The following is a 6,172-nucleotide window of genomic DNA, read 5'->3' as shown; positions in this document are numbered from 1 at the left end:
TCACCTTTGGAGAAAGAAAGGAAGGAAGTGGTGCCTTCATGGATGCTTGTGTGGCGCCATGTTGTAGGTGTCCCCTCTAGGCCTTCTAAGGCCCAAAATTCCTATATTAAAATTGCCCAAAATACAAGGCCGAAAATCCTATGCAAAAATTAAAGACTGAATTTAAAATCAAATTTACTCTATAAAAATTTTACAAGTCTACAGAAGGAGATATCATACATGGTCAAAGTGTTGTGGGGGTTCATATCCTGCGATTCCACCTCAGAGATGGAGGAAAAGATAAGAGAATCATATTCTAGTTTTTTTTCTTGGTATCATAACACTACAAGAAAATCATGAAATAGAAACTAAGTTTAGAGACAAAAAATAAACAGTTGCTATAGTGACTAAATTAGAGACTAAACAAATTTTGGTTTCTAAATTAGTTTCTATTATTGTTAAATGGTTTCTAAATTGGTATCTAATTAGCTATCAAAATTTTAACTACTAATTATTTAGATTCTAAATTTGGTAGCAAACTATAGGAAATTAACATTATTCATTCAAATCATGTTCAAATCTCAGTCTAATAAACTATATACCTTAACATGCATAATCTAGTCAAAACTCAAATAACACTCAATTTCAACATTTAAATAGTCTTCAAACAAAATAGAATTCCTACATAGAAAAAAAAATCTTGTGGCCAAGTCACCTTTATATCCAGATCATCTGTCATAAGATTGTATAGAAAACATAAATAACTTCCTTTATTTGTAATTCCTTATTCAAACGAAAATTTAAGCTCAAGCAAGAGAATCATTCACACTCTAGAGACTCTGTTTGAAAATCTGATCGGATATAAATGATATTTAGCTCTTTAGCTACTGTAGAGTGTGATTAGATTCTGGAAGGAATACAATTTGGAGGAAAGAATTTAGAGACAAGGCAAAAAGAACCATCGTAATAAGCGAGGCGGTGGCAATTCTGTAAATATTTTCATTTTTTTTGGCTTTTTAACGACGGTTCCTTCCTGAACTGTCGTTAAAAGTAGGTTTTTTTTTATTTATTTTTTCACCTCCAGCGCATTCCCTCTTCTCTCACATTCAATTTTCCCTCTTCTCTCACTTCTCACCCGCACCGCCTAAATCCTTGTTCACGCCACTACCCGTGCCGCCGCACCCACCGAGCTCGTCCGCGCCACCCTGCGCTCCCGCCGCGTTGCCTTGCTTGCATTGCCTCGCGCTCCAACCGCGCCACCTTGCACTCCTGCCGCGCCGCCTTGCTCGCGCTCCAGCAGTGCCACCGCGCAAAACTACCGCGCCCTTGCACCTGCGCAAAACCGTCGCGCGGCTCGCCTTCACCTGCGCGAAATCGCCGCGTCGCACCCCTGCACCTCCGTGAAACCGCCTCGCCGCGCCCCTACACCTCCGTGAAACCCCTACGAGCCCTTTCCCTGCTCCGCCAGCTCTCCCACGCCAGCACCGCCTCCTTCCTGAATCGTTTGTTAACAAAGTTCCCGCGCGAGTTTCTTTTCATCTTCGTTTCACTTTTGTGGTTAGTATATTTTTATTTATTATTTAATTATATATTAAATATTATTAACTATATTTTGAAAGTGTTTGTTTTGAGTTAGATATTGATTTTATATATTGAACGAACTGAGTCTGAGTCCGAAGGTGTTCGACCTTCGGCAATCTGAATTTAGTTTTTAATGATTAGATATTGTTTTTATATATTGAACGAACTGATTTATATATTAAAATCTTTAAACTTTTGATTTATTAAATATATTAGTACTAACTTATTGAAATTTAGGTATCCTTTTGGATTATGCTTTGATGAGGGGAAACACAATATATATGGGTTTTTAGACCCTCAAATCATTCAATTAATTGAAAACAAGAAGTCGGAAACACAAACATACATCACCACTACCTTAAAGAATGGTGGAAAACAAATTTATTTTGCTCCGTACATCCATGAGTAAGTTCTTATTTATTAAATAAGTTTTAATAAATTATTGAAATAAGAGAAACTAATTAACAGATTTGTTATACAGGCGTCATTGGCAACTATTGATCATATCTGTTCAAGATCATACGCTGCATGGTTTTGCTCCTTGCATAAAAGATTCCCTACCTATTTTAAAAACATTATAGATAGGTACGATAGTTTCATTTAACATTGATTATTACTTATACATTATATAATGTTATGTATTGTAACATGAAATCTTATTATTTTAGTGCTTACTCTGGATATAATATGTTGTGTGGGAGGAGAACTTCAAACGCACAAAAACTCACTTGGATGTATCTTAAGGTATTAAAAGTATATTTGTTCACTCAATTTAATGTGTTTCACTCATTCATTTAAGACATATATTTTCACATGCAGTCCAACAAGCAATCTGGAAATTATGAGTGCGGTTATTATGTTATGCAGTGGATATTAACTATTTTGCAAGCTGAAATTAAGAAAGGTTGGGATCAGGTAATACTTCAATACAATGAGCACTTTAAAATTTAGGATTTATTATTCATGCACTAATTCAAAAAATTTCAAATGTCACAGTTGTTCAAGACCAACACCCGTTAGATTCAGAAGCATTGGAGTATGTGAGAACAACATGGTCAAAGTATATTTGTAACCATGTATAACACCTTAGGATAGATAAATCATTAGAATGACATACTTTTTCATATATTAGCAAAACTTTTTGTATAATGCTATAATTTGTTGTATGTATTTTTCATATTTAAATTATAATTTTAAATATTTTGATTTGTTGAAGTTGGAAATTTTATGCAGGTTTGTGATTTATTAAAAAACAAAAAATATTTTTTTTAAAAAAAAAACCTAGATATAACGACGGGAACCGTATTTAAAAGTCATTTTTAAAAAAAAAATAACAGTCACTTATAATGACGATTGATGAACCGTCGTTAAAACCTGCTTTTAACGACGGTTTCAGAACTGTCGTTAAAAGTCACCACTTTATAACGACGCCCACAATAACGACGGTTCTGGAACCGTCTTTATATGTCGTTTTTAACCGTTGTTAAAGTACCTTTTTGTACTAGTGTATAGGTAATAGGGAATATCCAATTTTTTAAATTAAGTATGAGTATAAGTAATACTTGATTTTTTTAAATTGTGTATAGGGATATGTATGAGTATGTACATATTCGCCCCGTCCACGTCCACATACCCGTCCCAATACATATCCTTGTGCTCATACTTGTCCTTGTTTTAAGTTAATAAGACATCTTTAATTTATTAATTAAGTAACCTGAAAAACTTATATTAACTTTTCTTTAATCCTCAGTTTCGTAACTTATTTCTAGGTCATACATTTTATCATTTATACTCTTTTCTATAATTATTTGACATTTATCAAATTATTTGTTGATACTCTCATTTGATATTTATATAATTATATATTTTTTTCTTATATTTCACGTTAAAGAAAAATAAATATGTATATTTTTACCTTAAATACTTGATAATATAATGTATTTCTTTACAATAATTTATATTTTTTATAAAATTTATTTAATTAATATTTATAATAATCAAGAAGTGGAAATGGAAGTGGGTATAGGTATACCTTTTCTCAATAAAGATGAACAAGAAATTTATACCCATTAAATATCAGAATAAGGATGAGATAAATTTTTAGGTCACATATGAAAATGGGATAATAAAACCCACACACCTAGTTGAGATTTTATTATTGATTTTTTTTCTAAAAATAATAACTTGGAGAAGGTTTTATAAATGACGTTAGATCCCAATCTTAAAAGAAGTGAAAAATTCACACGCATAGGAAGAATTATAAATAAAAAGGTTTTCTTAACCCACTTGTATCCGATACTTGAATATAAAATCACTTATTAACTTATATTTTGACAAAGTTATGTATAAAACGTATAAGATATAAAAAAAGTAAAAAAGGAAATAAATTTCTTTCTAAATTAAATTTAATATATACAAGTTAATTTATATATTTTCTACATATATAAGTTTAAAAAATAATTTTTCTATGAAATTTTTCCAAAAGATGTTACCTATATATTATTGTTATATGGTCCTCACAAGATGCAAAGATACCCTACATAGATTTTATGCCCACCTTTGGGATTGCTTGTTCCAAATAACCATTATTTTGCTTCTTACACTTTATTTCTACCTGTCAAAGGCTCAAGTGGCATGTTTCGTTATGACATGGAACTTCAATCTATCTATGATTTTATTCTTATTCTAGTCCAATGATGTCTTTGAATAATGTTTTTCAATCTAATTTTTAAAAGGGGATTTTGTCATCAATCTCTACCCTAACAATAAAAAAATGTATAGATATAATAAGTAAACAAAACTCACAGCAAATTATTAGAGGGTTTTTTTAATTACAAGATTTTATTAGGTTTTCTATTCTTACATAAAAGGACTTTTTTTTTATGAAATATCACTAATTAGTTAGAGATCATTTTAGAAAAAAAAAAATTTGGTTTCTAAATTAGTTTCAATTATTTTCTATTATTGTTAAATAGTTTCTAAATTGGTATCTAATTAGCAACCAATGTTTGTGCTACCAAATTTAGAAACTAAATAATTGGTAGTTAAAACCTTAGTTACTAATTAGATATCAATTTAGAAACTATTTAATAATAATATAAAATAATATAAACTAATTTAGAAACTATTTTTTTTTTAATTTTTAAAATGGTCTCTATTTTAGTTCTGTAACTAATTATTTTATTGTAGTGTATATTAGTTTGTTTGGAATGAGAAAAGAAACAAATAAACAATTAAGAACAAATGTTTGGTAAAAAAATATGTTTTAGTTGTGTTAAAATTTATATAAGATGCGCACAACTGAAAATTTTCATATTTTGAGATTTTTTTATAAGTTTTGTGTAAAAAGTCATAATAAATAATGAATTTCTTACTTATTTCTATGTAACTTTGCAAAGTCACGAGATATTACAAAAATAAATCACAATATATGAAATATTTTAATAATAAATCAAAATAATAAAAAATATGTTCGTCCTTTTTATATAAATATATAAGTAAAATGATGTGTACTTTTTGTGTCTCAAGAGAAAACCATGATCTCTATTTAAAGTGTTAACTGATTGGTTTTATTAAATTTATTCTACCTAAAACCTTCAAAATTTTAGTTTGTACTAACGAAATCGGGATACAATTTTTTAAAATAATAATATTGTAATTTTAGTAAACATTTAGCAAATTTTTAGAGATTTGAAGAATTTAACAAAAAAATTATATTTGACTGAAGAATTTATCATGAATTTGAAAATGATTATTTAAAAGTTTTAAATAAAAGAAAATAATCAAATATTTAATTATAATAAACAAATATTAAGAAATTAAATTTACTTTCAAAATTGTTACAACACTAACAAGTAACAATGTAAACTTTAATCACAATAAAAAAATTGAAAAACAGAGTTAAATCTAACTTTATGAATAGATGTCATTATAACTTTTTCTTCTTCTTTTTTAGATTTTTCTTAATTCCAAATATGATTAATTTTTTTGACAAATTTTGTTTCTCTCTGTACGTTTTCTTTTTTTTGAAAGTACCTCTTTTGCTCCTAACATATCCATAGGTAATGATAGTGGTTTGAATACTAAGTTGTTATTTAGAATCCTAGTTCAAATCATTTCTCACTAGGGAGGGGTTACATCTTTCAATGAATACAAGATGAAAGTTCACTCTCCTAGGCGTCTAAAAAGACACTTCTTATGTTATCTTCTAAGCTTTCATGCATCCAGACATTTTGGCAATGCTCCTGCTCTAGGCTCCAAGCTCCAGGAAACTTTTGAGGGTTGCTTATCTTTTTGACAACATTTTGGCACAATGCATCCTCTACATTTATTTTCTTCTTAATAGTAGGCTTTATATAATCATTGGAAGAAGGTAGATGTTAAGAGGCCGTTTATATCCATTGAGTACCTTTACTTCTTCTTTTGTTTCTTCCTTGCATCTGGTGAGCTCCAAACTGACCATTGCATTTAATGCATCTTACGCAACCGTAAATTCTCTTCTTACACAACATCCTAGATGATTAACAATATATACTTTCCTCGGTGGCAGATTCTTTTGTACCATCACTTGCTAAAAGTGCACATCGTATAAGGCAAGTAGTTATGCCATAAT

This window comes from Phaseolus vulgaris, chromosome 4 (genome assembly GCF_000499845.2).
Source record: "Phaseolus vulgaris cultivar G19833 chromosome 4, P. vulgaris v2.0, whole genome shotgun sequence".
Lineage (NCBI taxonomy): Eukaryota > Viridiplantae > Streptophyta > Magnoliopsida > Fabales > Fabaceae > Phaseolus > Phaseolus vulgaris.
This window is presented reverse-complemented; position numbering follows the sequence as displayed.